We start from the raw sequence: 20,253 nt of genomic DNA, 5'->3' as shown, positions 1-20,253 counted from the left end.
TGTCGCATTTCCTCCTATTAATTACGCGGAGCTCGAAGCACGGAGAGAGCCAGAGAGACGCCGAGTTTCATTATTTCATTTATCATGCACCTATATGCGCACGGGTACGCGAGCGCGCGCGCGCGCGCGCGATAATGTGTGACTCCCGGGAAGGTAGGATTACGAGAATAGCGAGGTGAGAATTCGCAGAGCCCCGAAAAGGGAACTCCTCCCTTCTTCTATATATCGGCCGGAACAACCTTCACGTTCCTCTCCTCTTTTCCGCCAATCCCGTTTCCCCGACACGTGCTTGCGCGTCCCCCGCGAGTCCTCAGGAGATAACATAAATCTTGGATCGTCCCGACAGCATCTTCGCACCAGACTCTCGTCTCTCTTGCCAATTGTCTGCCGGCCGTTTTCGCGAAATGGCGTTTACGTCGGGCGGATACGCGAGATTGCGAACGAGTAATTAAAAAATCGTCGAGAAAACGCCCCTCCTTTCCCTCCTCGCACGGTGGCAGCCATTCCACCGCGCGAGAAGGAGAAACGGAAGATACCGCCTCGCCCCCCGCTTCCCCGCCACGCTCGTCGCCCTGCCGCAGCTTTATTGCTTCTGGGATTTACAGAGAGCAATGGTAGATAGCGGCGTTTGATTATCTCGGTTTCGTTGACTGCTCGCCGACCGAGATTCATATTTCACTGTTCCCCGGCGCCGACCCTCGCCGGCGTCGTGCTAACGTAAAATTCAACCAGCGTAAAGGCGGCTTCAGCGGTACGGTTTCACCGGTGAATTTTCTACCAAATAGATTTTAAACACGTGAGAGTCGCGAGACTCAAATAACTTTTCCCAAAAGACTCTTATAAAACTGGCATTTAACACAAATATCACGAATATTTACACGAATGATTTTGTTGTGCGATGCATACCCGCGCAAATATTAAGAGCTCGATTTTCAATCATTGTTCGAAACGTTACAATTCCATTACAATCAGATATTTGCTATTGTTTTGCATTTTAAAAATACCCGAATAAATTCCACTTGACAATTATTGACTGAGCCCGGATCTCGGCAATTATTAAGATTAATTCTAGTGCGATAGCGCGAAGAGAGAAAGAGAGAGAGAGAGAGAATGCTTTAGTAAAGTAAAGTAGGTGGGTAATAAGGGCACTGATGTGGCAAGTCGACCAAGTCAAGCGTCTCTACCGCGGAGAAAGAGAGAAACTCGAGAGCCCTGGTTATTACCGAAAACTTATTAAGTACACGTCGGATTTCTTTACTTTGCACAATGACAACCGCGGGTGGAGTATTAAGTTACAGACTCTGCCCACTTGCCGTGAAACGAGTTATCCCGAGCCCGTCTTCTCGGAGTTTAAAAGTAGAATTTTTTCGTTTCGCAGCGTCAAAAAAAAAATTCAGTGCTCTCTCTTTCTCTCTCTCTCTCTCTCTCTCTCCTTGCTTTGCTACAAGCACGTATAATCGAACACCATTGACCGAATGTCACGAATTGAAAATCGACATAAATTGTCGAATGTCCCGATTACGGCGCGTCCGATGCAAACTTTTTCCACTGGCGAATAGTAGAAATTCAAGCGTCAAAGACATTTAAATGCAGGTGTCCAACGCGACGGTTTATTCGTACGCGCGACGTAATTGCGTCGGAAGTATAAGCGCAGTTACGTGGTAGTTAAATAAATAATGGCACTTTTTAATTAACCTTGAAGTGTCACGCTGGGAACGAAAAAACAGAACGAGATTCATTATTCAATTTGAACTGCAGTTCACGCCGGGAAGCGGCGAGTTCTGTCAATTCGGCAACGAAATCGCGTTACGCGAATTTGCAATTTATTTTGTTAAAACAACAAATTGGGTTGCCAGATGACAACCGCTTCTTGATACTTCTGTGTGTTCGGTATACGCAACAAATGGGAAACAATCATATCGGTGGCTTTTTATTCGTTTAATCGGCAAACATATTTATTTCGCCGGAAACAGATTGTAGCATAGTATTTTACAGCTACATGTATTTCAAATGCAATCCTGTTTTCTATTTCGTTTCGTCTTCATGCTTTTTAAGCATTTCTTTTTTAACATATTCAAAAACTGATGTCATAAAAATATGAAACAAACGCATAAGATGTAAAGCTACAAATACAAATTTCTGTATCCGTGAATAGCTTGTTATTAATATATTGAAACATTTTCAAAGAAATTGTAGTATTACTTGTATTCACATTTATTGATTTTTATTCATAAATAAAACAATATAGAGAAAAAGTAACGTAATATGAATCTTTGATAGAAATTTATTGCACTGATTGACCATTTGCATTTCAATACGATTATACAAGAAACGGAAATATAATTGTCAGAAAACAGCATGGTTATTGCATATTTTAATGAATAATATTTAATACGCAAATCCCAGTTTCCTGACACTTTAAATAAATATTGAAACAAAAAAAAGATAATCGCGCGCTATCCGGCTTCAGCCATATTGCGTCTCTAAAGGATCTCCAGAATTAAGTTTTATTTGTTTCATTTTAGCGCATTTATAATCGTGGAAGGGAATTTCACGATGCTGCGCACAGCGAAAGTTGGCCGGTGCAAAAACCCCGACGACGCTCTGGAGTTAATTAATATGCCAAGATAAAATACGCACAAGTCATGAGCCAGTTGCACGTACGTACTGCGCCGGAGAAGTACCAATAATTTGCGGAGGAAGTGTTAGAAAGAGTACGCACTCGAAATGAAATATGTCGCTATCATTTCGAGGGCGCTTCAAATTATGCAAGCAGCCTCTAAATTGACGTGGCTCATACGAATGCGGTAAATAAAATCATGGAATAAAAATCACACTTAAATAATCGAGAAGAAGAAATAGTCTTTTCACAAAATTCAATAAAAATATCAATTAATTATAATTTAAATCAATTAATTCAATACGAATAATAACACAATACGGATAATAACACAAAAAAAAATTATGCAACACAAAATGTATACAAGAAGTGCCATATTAATCGTATTATTCGTTAATAGCAAATTTCTGAGATTATTTAGGAACAAAGTTCTTTATACAAAAATGTCGGAATGCGACCATTTTTAAATGCAAAGTGTTTAAAGTTGATCAATCAGATTGTCGAAAATTCATGCACTTAGGCACATCGCATATTGATTTTTATATCCTTACCTTATGAGAAACCTCAGAAATCTGCTGTTAACAAGTGATACAGTTAGTCTGAGACATCTTGTATATTTTACATTATTTTTAAATCTATTTTCTTTATGGTATTAAAAACACAAATTGAATTAACTTACCAGTACGATGCGCAGCAGCGGAGTTGTTCACAAGTTGATAACATATAAAATCCAAGTACATCCAAACTATAGCAGCGTTTAAAGTAATTATTTGAAAAATAATTACTTTAATTACTTACGCACATTAATATTTACTCATTTTTTATGCAAATATCTAATAAAAGAGTTATACATATATTTATATCTAATAATCAGAAATATTAAAAATCACAAATCTTTTACTTAATGTTTCAAAGTTTCTATGTATATTACATTACATAATATTTTACATGCAATATTTTGCAAATAATAGATAACAAATAAATGATTACTAATCTTAAAGCTGCTCCGCCGACGCCCAATGCCCTTCCTGAGCTTCCTTCTCTTCTCAACCTCCCTTGCAGTCCATCAAGACACATACATTTCATTTGCGATGCGAGTACAAAAATTGCACAATATTTTAAAAAACACTCCCGGCGCGCACTTTGTTATATTAAAACAAAAATAAAACTCGCACTGAATATCATTGCACGGATTACACGTTTGACACTCTGCCGCGTACGTAAAAATAACAACGGAAAAAATGAGACCAAAAATACGGGAAATAATAAGAATAACGCGCCGATATGGAATGGTCTGAGATACGCCGTGCGAATAATAAGATGCAATAAACATATCAAAGACAACTCGACTTTATTCTTGATATATTTATTATTATACCCTTATTATTCGCACAGCGGCATCTCGTACGGAGTAATATCGATACATTCTCCTCTACAATAGTACTATCCTTATTATTTCCCGTGGTTTTTCGATCTCGTTCCGTTGTTATTTGTTACAGACGTGGCTGAGTGTCAAGCGTGTAATCCGTGCGATAATATTTTATAAGTTTTACTTTTTTCCTAATATAACAAAATGCGCGTCAAAAGTGTCGTTTAAAACATTGTGCGATTTTCGTATTCACGTCGCGAATGAAATGTGTGTGCTGGAAGAACTGCAAGGAAGATTGAGAGGAAAAGGAAGCTCAAAAAGGGGGCTATATCGGGCGCCGGCAGAGTAGCTTTAAGGTTAGTAATAATTTATTTGTTATCTGCTATTTGCAAAATATTGCACGTAAAATATTATGTATTGCAACACACATAAAAACTTTGAAATATTCGTAAAATTAAAAATTTTTAATATTTATGGTTATTAAATATAAATATATAACCCTTTTATTAGATATTTAAAGATGAGTAAAAGTTTAATGTGCGTAATTATTTCTCAAATAATTATTTTATATGCTGCTATAGTTTTGATGTACTTTGTATTGTTACAGATCAATTTGTGAACAACTCGGCTACTGCACATCATATCGGTAAGTCAATTCAATTTAATTTCATTAAGAGAATAGAGTTAAAAATAATGTAAAACTATACAATATGTCTCAAACTAATTGTATCACTCGTTAATATCATATTTCTAAGGTTTTTATATGATAAGAATATAAAAATCAATATGCGACATGTCTGAGCACATAAATTTTCGACAATCTGATTAGTCAACTTTCAGACTTTGCATTTAAAAATTATTGTAACTTCGACATTTTGGTATAGAATTTTGTCTCCAAATAATCTCAGAAATCTGCTATTAATGAATAATACGATTGGTCCGTGACATTCTGTATATGTAAATCTTAGCGTTATTTTTTTCTGCAAACATATTTTGTACCGCGCATTTATCTAACATAAATAAACTTTTGACATTGCATTTTTAAATTTTCAGCAAAAATAATATAATTCAAATTCAAATAATTCAAGCTTGGAACACTTCAATATAAACTTTCGTTAAAAAATGACTGAATAAACATATATTTTATGTAAATAAATACTATTACAAAACGTACGAACTGTTACAGTTTTCCTCGTATTCTCCGCGAGTTTTATCGCTACGATGAACCAGCGCAACCATAAACCATGGTAAAATGATATGAAAAATATTCAGATAACAAAATGCACGATATAATTGCTATATTATTGCTAAAACAGCGTGCATTTCTGAAAAAGTTGTGAACTTTCTATTATTATTTTAGTACATTTGTACCGATTGTAAATTACATCTCTGTGAAACTGGTCGAATAATTTTTTCTGTGTTTGTGACACACAATTTCCAATAAAATATTTTAAATCCTGACAGAATAATTTAAATAATCGAAACAACATGATGTATTACTTATTTGTGATTTAAAATAATGTATGAAGCGCATAATCTATTTTATTTATGTGCTCCATAGTACACATCATTATAATTATTGTAGAATCCGAAAACAATTCACACTAGAAGCATAAAGATTAATATCTAATTCAACGTGGTAAAATATTTATGGATAAGACACCACGTTCGCTGTAATTTCCGTGAAGTCTCACGCGGTATAAACCTCATAATATAAAATTTTTAATGATGAGCGATGATAGCGCCCATCTGTCCTTCCATTCTCTACAGCAATTTATTTTCTCTATTTTTACGAAGATTACGCGGCCGGCAAGATGCGGCGCAGGCGCGAGACGGCAAAGGAAGCGTGAAACTTCGACGGTGAGTATATTCTTATGATGCGCTGAATTTTTTTACGACTGCAAAAGAATGACCGGTTAGAGTAATATCTCTATTACGTACCTTCGTAATTGGCGTTGTAAGCAGATCGATGAATACGTCGGACACTCTATGAGGCAGAGATCCTGGAAACAAAAAAAAAACACCTGTCAATTTTTCCTGCACCATATTGCACCGTCAGCACAAGATAAATGTTTGCCCACTTTTTCAAAGACTGAGGTGCAAACAAAAAATAGCCCGCTATATTGACCGCAAAACTTTTTTCATAAATTATAACAACCCTTTTTATTCATGAACTTAACCAAGCGAGTGTTATAATGTAGAAAGTGTGTATTGTCACTTGGAATAAATTAATTTACTTTACAGAAGTTTTAATTCTTTTTAAGCTCCTTTAGCTCCATAACACATTGCGAAACTTTCAGCATTGCTTCAAATATTTGTTGAAATTTAGTACGAGTTCCGTCAAATACTTGACGAGACAATTCATCTTTTAATTCTTCTTATAATCACGCAGCAAATATTTGCTGAAATAATTGGATCTCTATATCCTGAAAATAAATTAGTCGCCTATATTATTTCGCTTTCCGTTAACTACCCATTAATGTTCGCGAAGTATCTCTAACGCCGATTATATTGTATGTTCGTATTATTGCTCGTAACAACGCGATGACAGTCGTGGTACTCCGCGTCGTTTTTAACGACTATAGAGCGTACATGATTTAAGTATTAACGTGGCCATAACGCTCGTTCATGTTGAAACGTGCACGCGTAGAGCAGGAGGAGATGAAAGAGCCCGCGGGGCTTATAGAACATTGCCTCTCATGAATTATGTTCATCGATCGGCGCATTGTAACGTCGTTAAGGGTCCGCCTATAGGCACGCGAGATCGTTCGAGGAGATGGCAGAATGATAAAAGATTCGATCGAGTGATCTCGCGACGGTGGTGGCGCTTCGCGTTAGTGCTCTTATGGAAATGTGGATTCCGGGCTAACGGAACACGGCGAATATACAAGACGATCGACCAGGGCCCGGAAGAGCCGAATGGTCGTGCTTTTAGAGACCGTGAATTTTTCACAAGGATAATACGGCTCAGGCAAGATCCCCCTATTAGGTACAGAGAAGGAAAAATATTGTTTCCTTCTCCGGGCAAGACGCTTCGTATTTCCGTATGGCGGCAAACGCGCGGCGTACAGGATTTTCAGGATCTCCATATAAAATTATTAGTACGTTTTCCATCATGCGTTTCTGCAGAAACGCTTAGACGACGGAGAGTTGTCGGGTAAATATTCCAAATAAATAAATACCATGGAAAAGTTTTATACGCACCCTTTTTCGGCAAAATCGCGTGAAAGTTCTCACTTCTCACCTTTGCACTTATAAAATAAAAGAATCACGTGACCTTTTAAGACCGATCGTGACCTTATCACCTCGTCAAATGTAGCTTTAACCTCGACTTCAGCTATGTTTAGCATTATCTATTAATGCGCGACGAATCAAATCGATTTAATGTATGCTTTTCGTACAATCGGGAGCATCGATTTAAAGCCATTCCAAGGCTTCAATTTGTAATAAAATTAGCACGCCAGCGTGCTAGTTGCCGGGCAATATTAAGGAAGTAAGCGTGTTTTTTCTTTGTTTCTGTTGCACATCTATTTATTCGTACAAGGCAAATATGCCTGAGTAAAGTGCCTGCTTGAGATAATGGCGTCCTTTCGTATTTCTAACGATGTTCGAAATTGCAGACATAACAGACGACGGAGAGAAAACGACTACAATAAGTAATTCACTTTTGACGTTAAATTATTTGCAGGAAATTATCGTACATTGTATTATCGTCCATATGTGGAAAAAATCTATTTGTACTTTTGACTTTTATCAAAATTCACTTATTGTCTTTAACGTTGAAAAGAACATAGTTTTATGTAACCGTATTTTTTAAAGGAAAGAATATTACAATAAACGTTCAATAATCTCGTTCTTCTTATATCAGATATATAAATTAGTAATTAATATTTATTTTACATTTTATACAATAATAGCACATATTGATTTTCAATTATTTTACTCTTCAAATATCATAAATATAGCGTGTCTCTTTCGTCGTTTCTTCAATTACTAAAAGAGAAGAAAACGGGTCAAGAACTGAAATGGCATCATTTGACAGGATAACTCCTCTCTTCAAAGTTACCCGATATCGATTGCCACTAACAAGATAACTCGATCGCCACTAGTCAAACCGCGCCAGTAGTCAGCCACTGCCATTAGTCAGACCCAGAAGCGGTCTTCGCGTCACGGACGAGCCAATAAAGTGCCGGTCAACGGCGGGAATCCTCACGCCTCGAGAAACGATTTTTGTAACGCGATCTGGCGTGACGCTCGATTACCTCGAGGCGCTTAGAACGAAACGCGAGAACGAATGAGAGCATAATTCAAAGGTATCACAGATCACGTGCTTAAAGTATCAGCCGACCATTTCAATTTGACATACATATCCGCTGATGATGACGCGTCAGAGTCAGTGGAATTTTCAGCGTTTCAATGTAACACGATACAGGAAATAATTTTGATTTATTCCTTTTTCTATACAGTTAAAAACGATTAAATTTATAAAAACAGAGCTCGAATTTTATAATATCCTGAACATTCCATTATGTACCTGTAAAAATTAATTAACTAATAATATTACGTAAAGAAAGCAAAAGCTTATAAAAGTGTTACAATTCCTTGCTCTCTCAAATTATTGAATAAAAAGTTTAAAGAAGATTTCATCTCCTTATTTTTATGCTATCGATTAGTTCAGCAATGTCCACCAGAAATTCGATTGCGGGCAAAGTTACGACCGGCCAGGTTCGTTTTGCGGATAATAAATCGTGTCGATAGATTCGCTGGCGGATTGCAGCACGAACTAGACGCTAGAGAGAAACGAGAGGGAGGTCGATACATATTTTATTTCACGCTAGGTTTTCTTGGCACGCGGGCGATTTTCCAGATATCTAGATTTTTCGAGAGTTTATTTATCGAATCGGGTGAACGAAAGTGAACAAAAATTATTAAGGTAAAAGATAATTTTCGCAAATTATGAAAATAGCCGCATTATTTATCATCCTGAAATTAATTACACGCAGCTAACCGCGCAATCTGCGCTTCTGCTACCTTGCCAATCGTGATTACAGTAGACTTCCCAGTTTTGGCACAGTTACCTGCGGCATACCCTACAACAGTATCGGATTACGCTGCCGACTACGCTAGCACTCTGCATCGCCACGGGCAGTAATGTTTACGTTAGCATACTAATAATGACGTGGCTCCCGGACTCTCGATATTATACAAGCGCGAACGACTAGTTAGTCGGAGGTCCACTCTATTTTAGAACGGTTTTAGAAATTTGCTTCGTTAGTAATGCGTGGCAAAATTGCAGAAATAATAAACCGAGGCAACTCTATTCTGTTACGGATACAACGCAACAATAATAAATATAAAATATAAAATGTTTTCTATCGGATAAAAAATATAATAAACGTATTGGCAATGTTGACAAATCGAATTTGATCAATCTGCCAGCATTGCTAACATTTGTTTATCTGAGAAACCGATCAGTACATCGAAACATCTTTTTCAGATAAATGCTGTGTAAATTTATTTGCACGAAACATTATAACAATATAAAAGACATAACAATTGCGATTTCGAAAGGAGAAAACTGATATATCGTATCGATTCGCAAAGCAAAACAAATTTCGGTGTCCAAACAACTCAGGAGGACGCAAGATTTAAGATACGTGTAAAAACAGACGCGAAGTACGAGAATTGGCACGTTTGTTATAAGAATTGTAAAGCAATCAGTTTCGCGCTGCCGCGTTGCGAATTCACGTCGGTTTGCAATGGGCTTACTTTACAAAGGCGATTTACAGTTGCGCGACTGCAGCAAAATAGCACGTTGTCAAGATTTCGCGATGGCAATTTCGCTAGTCGCGTATCGAAACTACAGGTGCAGTTTTATCGGTTTGCGATCCTCTCTCGAATAGTGTCGGCACTCAGACGGCTTTAACGATGAAAACATTTGCACACATGTGACGCGTGCGCGCGAGGATTTCGCGAACACGATCGGCCTTTTAAAGCTCAAGCATTTGCGCGAGAACACTATGCACGAGTCGCGGGTGTATAAATCGCGGAAATCACCGGTCACGTACTTAGAGTAGATTTCTAGTTCCAACGAGTTCGCTGATCGTCCGGCGTATCACGCGTCGAATGAACCAACGGGGAGCTAAGAGTTTTTCGTTCGCGCGATAATAAATCGCCGTAGGTACTCGATCCGCGACTACTAAAACGAATTATAGTACGGACGAGCCGCACGGATGGTCACGTAGAGGAAAAATTAGTGTTTCACGGGCTACAAACTCGCCGAACAAATCGCCCGCCCAAGTTTCGTACATTATTTCAAATTATTCGACTTCTGCCATTAGTCTCGCCGTTAGAGCTTGCGAGCGCCGGCTCGTTTACCTCTAACTTTTCCGGATTACTTCCTCGCCAAGATGCTCCTAATTGGTATAGCGATTAATGGCGAATATATCGACGAAGTCACTCCTTACTCACTAGAAAAAACTGTTCCTAACGTAGCTACTATACGGCTATGTACTCTTTGCGAGTATGACTATTTAATGCAATACGAATAAAATTAGACATACAATAAATGAAAAAGCAATCCATATATCTGCATATTAAAAAAACTATTCACCTTGTATCAATTTAAATGTATCTGGATTTTAACGTAATTAATTGTCACCTACGACAGCGATAAATCTATTCTCGCTCTACGTAATGCCATTTACTCATTTTCATCATGTCATTCAAGAGTTAACGTCAAATGTGACACATATTGGAACTTGTTCTGCGATATAAATGGATCTACTATTTTTCCCGAAGTAAGAGAAGACCAAATCTCAAACTGCATTGTTAGAACCGTACGCCCAGCGACACTCTTAAAGCTTAGTCATGCGAAAATTTGCAGCAACGCTGGATCGATTCATGGAGCGAACTATCGAACGTAGTCTTTCCACGCCCGTCAATTGACGGATACACGCCAGCAATAGCGTCGACGGTGTCGGCGGCGTAGATTCACGGTGGATACGCATAACGTGCAGCGATGACGCCTAATTGCATAAATAATTCAACGGACACGAGCGCGGCAGGTAGGATAGGTATAGTTATTGTCCGCGTATAACGAAGCGTTAGTCTGTTATCCGTCGTTTATACCGTCAGGCGGGCCATCTCGTGATTCTCTCGAAATTCCAAAATACCATCCGCGTTCTTCTCCCGGTCGCAATAATTTCACCGAGAGAGAGCTTAATAATCCAACGAGATCCGATCATCGACGCGACAGCTTTTCAACGCTCGCAAATACAATGTGACGGAAATACCCATAATAGGGCATTTGAAATTGCGATCTCGCCCCCATGTGTATACAATATTTATGTAATAAAATTTCCGTAGATTTTAGAAAAAATACAACGCATGTATTTATATATCGGAGAACGACAGCTTAAAATATGAGCACGAGACAAATGTCAAACACGATAATAGTAACAGATGTCAAATATTGTAATACGTTTAAAAATAAATCTTTGTGCCAAAATATCTCCGAAAACTCAAATTTCAAATTGTTCAAATTGGTTCAATCACATTTTAGACATGTCTAATTCTGAATCTCTTCTGGTACTTTGCATTATTTATTTGCTAATTTAACCGTACTCCTACAATGCGCAATAAAATATTTATATTGACAAATGTCTGAAAATTTTAATCAAACTACTGATTTCATTTTCAACATGCGAGATCAATGTTTCAGCACAATCTGTAATTCTTGGGACTCAGTGTGTCCGTGTGCTGTCATCGTCCTGCGACGAAACTAACGCACGAAGCGAAGCTATTTTCGAGTTTGGAACGGGCGGGAGTGCTTTCAAGTACTCTTGTCCATAGCAGCTGCTTATGACACCCCTTAGATACCCGCTGATGAAATCTCAACAGTGGAACGTCGCTGCAGACGTTCGATGTTGGCTTGAACTTTCTCATGCGGAGATTATGCTATCATAAACCATTAACTCGCAGATAGATGCATAATTTTTTTTCATATAAATGTAGAATAAGACTTGTTATTTCAATTGCACCTATAAGTGATTTCTTTACATAATTTTAATAATGAGAGTGAATAACATATCATATCACCCAAGAATATACTATAAAATCATATAATAATAATAATAATAATAATTTATTAAACACATATAAATTGGAACAAAACGTATCAGATATCGCAATGAACGAGCAATATTTCGATATCGGATTACTATCATCATGAAACTCCATCTACTTATACCACAATATTATTTAAAAATAAAAAATATATATATCCTGTATGAATAATACACAGCTTATAATTGCAAATAACGATTAATCTATTCTGAAATACTTTATGTCATTAAATTTGCAGTGTTACTTTTCTAAAAATTCTTACTCCTTGATATAAGATTCTATTTTACAGGCATTCGTGCTTTGATACATATATAGCTTGGTGAAAATTGTATAATAATCGTATAAATTTTATCTATTGTTAATAATAATATAGACTTCTTTACGCGATTAAATTATTGTAATATTGTAATTCACTTATCCTCCCTTTGAGATAAATAATATTCATGCGGCGTAAATGCGTGCGAGGTGCGAGCACGCATTTACCTCGTCTTTAATTCGAGATACTGCAAGTTACTTCGCTTGGTCCACCTGTCGCATTGTCTTCCATCATATCGCAACATGTCACATTGCTCACGTACCCGTTATGTACTGCACGTGTTTCCAGATACACGACAGGTTACTTCGGTCCATTTAGTCTAGCGTACCTCACAACTTCAATTGTTTGATACGCACCGGCTCAAAATGATTAATCGTGTCATTCGCGTTGCAGCGCAAACAATTAAGCCAACACTGCGCCGACTAATACACTGGACATAAAGCTTTACACCAATTTCGAGTAAAACGAAAATAATGTGCCACGCAGAAGTGCGTGGTAATTGCTTGTAAATATTATTTGCGCTGCGCTTTAAAGATATATTAGGCCGCGTTTTAATTACTCTTTTGTAGTATTATTATCCCTGGCAACTGCCCGATATTGATTTATCTCATGTATCATTTACCATTTTAGGTATAAATATTAAATAATCAAAATATCAGAATTTCCGTTTTATCGATAAAATAATAATTCAAATTACGACTGACGAGAATATATATTATATAATGTTTCACATATAAATCACTAATAGTTCATTAATGAAAATATAATCTATTATATAGAAAAAGAAGAAATTTCAAAATACTAAAAATATATTTGTCAAAAGTGAAAAAAGCAATTGGCTAAATAATATTTCACAAAAGCTCTTAAGAAAAATTATATTTGCTTCTGCAAAACTTATGAAAAATATTTCATAAGTTGAATCATCTAGCAAAGACTATGTGATATGAAGCAAACAATTATATTTTCTAGAAAAAAGTAAAAAGCTAAGGTAAAGCTAAGGTAAAGCTAACGCGTTAATACTACAACGGTCCTCTATTAGCACAGTTTTGAATAAACATTATTAAAAATTACGAGCGAGGAATTCTCTAAGTAGAGAAAGAAAGTAGTGGCATGAGAAAGCGACGCACAAAGAGGTGGATACCACCTTTTAAGAAGCTTTTCCGCAGGACGGTGGACCGCGCAAAGTAGAAAGAACGAACGAAGGAAAAGGGGGAAAAAAAGTATCAAAATAGTGGCATTCTGGCAAAAAAATAGTATACGCTGGCAAAGGAAGAAAAGCACGAAAAAGAAACGCTTTTCCACGGCAAATACGCATCCGACTTTCAGTCTCGCATTGCCAAGTACATAAGTGCATCCAGAGTGCAACCATGAAAGCGCGGTTAATCGTAAGTGGAGGCCAACATTCGCCACGCATTGAGCGCGTTTGCTTCCTACCATGAGATAATTATCGACTATGCCGTTTCTCTTTCAGCAAGGTAAATTTTCCGTGAGTCGAGTGCGCAGCCGTAACTCTCGCGCTCTTAACATTAATCTTCTGAAAATAATTGGTACTTGAATCAAGCCGAGGACCAATAAAGGCACGGGATCTTGGAGTGTCACTTAAGCAAATACGATTACGCGGAAAACGCTGCCTACGTCGGATTAATTTTGGGCGTATAATCTAATTTAAGCTAAAGGGTACATCCGATGCTTGAAGATCCTCCTCCAATAAACGTATCTTCCTTCTATGCGCGTCTAAGACTGTCGAGAGGTCTAAGAAATACGAAGAATACGCGCGAAAGAAGATTAAAAATTCCATATTTTTCAATCAAGAAAATCAATGAACTGAAATTGCAGCAGAAAACTATAACTTGACAATTTAAAGTAAATTCATGATTTGCAAAATCATTGATAAAGGTATTTCATAATGTGCAACTCACGATTCTTTATAAGTAATTAAATCATAAGAAAAAATATATATTTTTAAATATTACAGAAACTTGATCGCTGTGTATAGCATATCGCATTAATTAATACATTCAATTGTATGTAAAACAGATATATTAAAAGTCATAAATTAATTTTATTTTTATGTAAATCTTTTATTTCACTGCAAGTCGCCGCGACATTTCCGAGTTGCAAGGTGATCGGAAGACATAGATATACCGGGATAAAATGCGACTGGGTAGAGTCGTGGTTTTGCAAATTTAAAATCGCAGAAGCGGAACTGTCGGAGAAATCTCCGAGATGCACGGATGTGTCCGCGCTACGCCCGAGCGAGTTCGTCGGTCCCGCCGGTTATTCTTCGGTTAGCTTCTCGCGCAACTTCCATCTTCGCAAAACGGTCCTCCGTGAACGAAAGTGCCCTTTACCGCGGCAACGAGAGAGTGCTTCAATTTTCCCTTGGAATTCGGAAGAATGAAACCTGGTCGACGCTTTTGTTGCGGCAACTCTGTTATTTCGAAATCTATTGCTTCGAGCAGCGAGTTATCAGCATATTGGCTTTTAAGTGATTAATTCGACATGGCAAGATACTTGCCGAAAGTTTCAAGTAAAATTTGTGCAATCGTTACACGCGAATTAAAGTTCTTATTAAAAAAAAAAAAAAATCTTTTTTTTAAACTATTAAGAAACGAAAAACAAACATATGATTGAAAAAGTGCAGCAAAGTATTTTTCAGAATTAAAAAAAATTAAAACCTACTGACGTCAAAACGGCTATCAACTTTTATCGTTGATTCATGCACATTCACATCCAGCTATTCTACACGGTACATTACACTCGTTTACTCGCGCCATCGGCGTTCTTCTTCCCTGCCGCCGTCAGTCGCTGCATTTTCGAAAGTAGATCGAACTTCCTCGCACAATATTTGAATGCGCGACAAAAATGCGCCGCACTCCGCGACAATAAAGGAGACAGAAGTACAAGACGAAAAAAGGTGACACGATTGGAAGACGAGAGAAGTAAAAAAGAGTGAGAGAAAGAGACAGGGAGAGTCACGAGAGGACGGTTTTATCGCGCGCTAATGCCTTTCCATCCACTTCCTCTCTTTTGCGCGAGGAACACGAAAAATCTAACGTTTCCATCTTCCGTCCCTCCGCTTCCTCGCTTCCAACCTCCCCTCCTCCCCAACCCCTGCTAACTCTTCAATCTTTCCACTCGTACTACGTCCTTTTTTTCCTTCTCCGCTTCTCGTGCAATATTCCCACGAAGCGGATGGTGCGACGTCGTCGTTCCTCGTGACAAGTTCCTACGACTGAAACCTGCGAACGACGGGCACCGACAGGTACCGGTTATTTGGAAGGGATAAATCCTATTTCTTTCCCCGAGCACTGACCCCGACCTTTATTTTCCATTTGTCTTTTCCTCCAATCTCTTTCGTTTTATTCCCTTCTACCTCCTTTAAATCTTACGCTTACGTATCACATGTCGCGATGAACGTATTCACAGGCGTGAAGCGTATTCGTAAAAAGGAAATCCCGCAGCGCAAAAGATTGATTCAGTCTTCTCCAAGTTTCCCACTGTTTTTCAGAGTTGACGATGTGCGAAATATACAGAGGACGAAACTATTGACAATTCATTATGCGATATCAAACGAAAAGTGTCAGTTTCTGTCGCTTAGCAAATAATATCACAGGCGAGTGTAACGTTGCAATAGACATAATATTGACGCGGTAGGTACGAGTAAACAAGGATAAATTTATATGCACTGCATTTGCTTGTACAACACATTTGACGGACGCAAGAAATAACAAAGTTTTTTCTCTTTCCCCAACCGTCGCGTTAAAATAACATTTACCTTACATCCAATTTTTATTTGCCCAAAGGATGTTAAATGGCCGTAAGCCATGGCTGGGAGCCGATTGCTCTTTTCTCCACATAGCTGATATCGGCATAAACTGTGTGAGACTTGCGCCTTCGTCTGTTTAGCCCCAGTATTTACCCTGAATTTTTCTTTCCCTCGCTGACGCTTGCCGGGGCAGCGACCGCGACGATGAATCCAGCAAATTGATTTTATGCAAATATCTTCTTGTTTTTATTTCTTCTGTCTATACAGCGGAAAATACCCCGCCACCTCGTTTAATGTATTTTCTCATGATCGTACGGGCAATCGTTTTCCGAAATACGCGAATGTCCCACTTTTTTCTCCTCCGCCCATTTGTCGTTTAACACACACACACACACACACCCCGTCGCTTGCACGCCTCTTAAAAATTCCGCCAATTGCTCCTTGGCGGCAATTTTCCCGGCTACCGCCAAATTGACTTAAGCTCCGCTATGGAATTGCAAACACGCTCGTATTGGAATTGTAATCGTATTGTACGCACATAGCGCTTTCTAAATGGGAACTGCGATAATATCGATAAAGTGGAGCACTGACACACTCGACGCGGTAAGTGCAGCTTAATGGACGCGGCTATACTTTACGCGAACGGTCTCGCGGCAACTGCGCGGACACACGCTAACCGGGACTTAATTCTCTCTTTCTTCGATCGCCGTTTCGTTTCTCAAGCCGTACGCTATTTCGAGGAAAAAAAAAATATATATTTGCCAGACGCAATTTCGGACAATTCGCATTCGCGTGGAAACTGATTGTGGGAAAAGAACGCCTATCACGTGTCAATAGCTTATTGTCAATAGCTTTTTCTTCGATTTTTCGTTATCTGTCATTCTCGTTGAGAAAAGGAATATATAAAATAACTGACGATATGCGCACCCATATCAGTATTTCTGGTCGCAGAAAAAACGCGTATCGCGCGCGCGCACACCGCACCGCCCGGCGGGAATAAACATATCGAGTTCATCGCGTTGTCGGCTGCTCGCGAAAAAATATTTTCGTTTAACGCACGGATCGCCCGCCGCGTCCCATTTTAATCTTCCATTTTTCGTTGACTCCGCTTGTTTCGCAAGTAAACACGCGCCAGTCCGCTCTATCGATTCCATTACGTCCGAAATAACACGGATTTACGTTGCATACACGTTGCGTCATAATGTTACCGGGTTGGTGCAGCATCCGACCGTTGGAGAGGTGAACCGCGCACGCATACGCGAAATTCTTTCACTCACGGAAACCGCTCTATGTAATTGAGACGTACATGCCTGATTGGTCGATACGGATACCCGAGAAAGAAGCATCGGTTTGTTTCTTTTTCCATTAGAGCGCGTCCTATTTACCGGCCCGTGCCATTTTCCGCAGAATTTCGAAACAGCGACAATTAGCGACATCACTAAAACCGAATTCGAATCATTCAACACGCTTCAGTCATTCGGAGATTGCAATATTCGAATTTCCTTTTTACAGAAGCAACGTTATCCCAAATGCGATAATAGCACGTTGAGACTTTCTCATCGCGTCTCTTCTATTTTTTACATCCACATGAGGCCGAATGGCACGTAATCTCCATTATCATAGAGATGTTGGAGATGTTAGGAAATCCGTAAGCGAAGCACGAATTTTTCACAGGATATGAACAAGTCCAAATCCACTCGTATTACAGCGATCGCAAAATAAAAAAAAAATGCATTTACACGATAAAAAACCGCTGCACCTACCACGAAAATTTGCATAAGATTACATCCGTTCGTATCTTGGCACTCTCACAAAATCTACTGTGCTAAACGAGCGCTTCATTCTTGCATTAATAATGTCTTTGACTTTATGTGTCAAAGGAGCGCGATGTGGCCTTACTTCATTTTTTGTACTTTTCATTAATTCCCAACGACCTTAAAGAATAGCCGTCGACCAAAGAATCGAAAAATGAAAGCGGAAAGCGCGAAAGCAGATTGTTCCATTTCCGATCGAACCGCCGCGTGAAAGAGGCGAGCGGATTTAGCGCTCCTCTTCTTTACCCGCGGGATAAATTTTACTTGGAACTGCGCCATGGATGGTTTATTTTCTCGGACACGGGTTTCTCTGTTATACTTTCAGAGCCCTTCATCTTCCTCCCCCTTACTAGCTTTGCTGTTATCTCGGGACCGGCCACGTTCATCGAAGGAAACAAGGGCGGCATTCCGACCGATAGGGAGGCCCGTGGGACAAGCAAAATAGCGGCGGAAAGCGACGGCGGGCAACGTGGAAAGGAAAGCTTTCGCCTGCGCTCGAAGGTAAGGAACGATAAAGAGCAAGGTATTACGAAGGATTAACCGTGTTATGCATTTAAAGACCCCAGCCTGGCCGGCGGTAACTCGCCTCTCCTCTGGCCCCAGCTTTATCCTTCTAATCTGAAAGAGGAGAACGTCGTCTTATTCCGTTCCCTTTCACCTTCTTCTTGCGTCCGTCTCTTTCCCCGCGGCTGCGATTAAATCTGAGAAAAAGCTAATTTACAACCAAAATTCCACATTTTTACGATCATAATGTAAAGCTCTATCGATGCAAATTAGTATCGTTCGGAAGGGCGAGCGCACGGCAGAAACGTGATAAGATATTTTATCCAAATTTATATGAAAATTTACAATGAATCAGATATAGAAACTGACACTTGATAAGTTGAAAGTCACCGTCAACGTCAGCTTTGCCCCCAGCATCGGCAACAAATATCAGTCAAATATCAGCGCAATATCAACAACCGATGTCGTAGCAATATCGACAATCAATATCTACGCTTTATTGGCAAGAGACATAAATAATATATAGATCACATGTCGACAAACGGCGCGGTGTGATATCATCAAGAAGTCCAGCAATCTATCAACAATCAATCTCGAGGTATCTCGAGAAAACAAAACATATGAATTTATATAGAACACATACAAAGATATCTTTGTGAAAAAAATCCAAGGAGACGAAAAAAACATATGTTCGCGTTTGAAAAACTAGAGAGTTTATTTTTTTTTTTTTTTTTGATGATATTCGTCATGTGAGATTATATTACATTTTTCTCGCACATATTTCAACGAACGCTCGCGTTGAAACTTGTAAGATACTTCACGTGTTTTCGTTGTTATCAGCAATGAACACTCTAAGCGGGAAATACGTTTTAACGGTTATGAAAGTATATCAGATTGCATTTCATTAGAGGCAGCAACAGTCAGTCTCAAGCAAAACTCTCGGCGCAGAACTGCGAGCGATGAGAACGAATGTTTTAAACTGGAAATTATGCCTCTCGCTCTCACTATATTCTAACGAGCTGCGAGCGAAACACTACGTTTTCTGACTGAGCCCTGAATTTTCCTTCTTTCTTGCGCGGCGTCTCGCTCGCGCTCGTCTGGGCGACCGGAAACGGAAGCTCGTCGGAGTTCTGGGCGTTCATTAATTTTCATGGCGGCGACGTAGAGAATGCGCTAAAGCAAAGCGACGTAGACGGTCGGTCGGTCGTCTAGCCCACGGAAAGTCGCTAGTCGATAAATTCACGGTACGCGCTTTCGTAATTCGGCAATAGGATAAATTCCAGTGGTAAGTTTGTCTCGTGCAAATGTTTAATTTCCTTTCATAATCATGCAATTAAAGTTGGTACCGTTTGTCTCATTTCTGCGCAACAAATTCACACAGAACATTATTTATTTTATAAATATAAAATTAAATAAATCGCCAATCAATGACATTTCATCTTTTATGGTACATTTAAAGTTAAAATTTAATTGTTAATTAATGCTAAATAACAAAACTAGATCGCGAACTATAAGTGATTCAAGCATTTTTACATTTTTATACGGGTATACTATATCACTTCAGAATTGTTAGAGTTTATTTCAATGTTCTGCGCATAATTAGAACGCACCTGTGACACTGCTTAAACATTACATATTGAAAAGAATAACTATCTGGTTACAGCTGAGATTAAGCTAAGTAGATTTGCCGACAAGGTTTCCCTCTTATCCGCCACTTACGCGGAACAGCTGAGA

The 20,253-nt window shown here is 38.7% G+C and overlaps 1 protein-coding gene and 1 long non-coding RNA gene across 2 annotated transcripts in view; one reads left to right on the top strand and one right to left on the bottom strand.

The window, feature by feature from the left end:
* The window catches only part of LOC105668719 (synaptogenesis protein syg-1), a 259,826-nt gene extending 253,601 nt beyond the window's left edge, over nucleotides 1-6,225 (top strand). The window contains exons 16-18 of the transcript XR_010889351.1: nucleotides 4,597-4,635; nucleotides 5,787-5,849; nucleotides 5,955-6,225. The gene's annotated coding sequence lies outside the window, so the exon portion shown is untranslated. The remainder of the gene's footprint in view (nucleotides 1-4,596; nucleotides 4,636-5,786; nucleotides 5,850-5,954) is intronic.
* The window catches only part of LOC136998814 (uncharacterized), a 53,324-nt gene that overhangs the window by 15,318 nt on the left and 17,753 nt on the right, over nucleotides 1-20,253 (bottom strand). The window contains exon 2 of the long non-coding RNA XR_010889354.1: nucleotides 5,931-5,992. This is a non-coding gene — a long non-coding RNA (uncharacterized lncRNA). The remainder of the gene's footprint in view (nucleotides 1-5,930; nucleotides 5,993-20,253) is intronic.

The sequence above is a fragment of the Linepithema humile genome, chromosome 3 (assembly GCF_040581485.1).
Source record: "Linepithema humile isolate Giens D197 chromosome 3, Lhum_UNIL_v1.0, whole genome shotgun sequence".
NCBI lineage: Eukaryota > Metazoa > Arthropoda > Insecta > Hymenoptera > Formicidae > Linepithema > Linepithema humile.
Note: the sequence above shows the minus strand (reverse complement) of the source record. Positions and strands in the feature narration are given on the sequence as shown.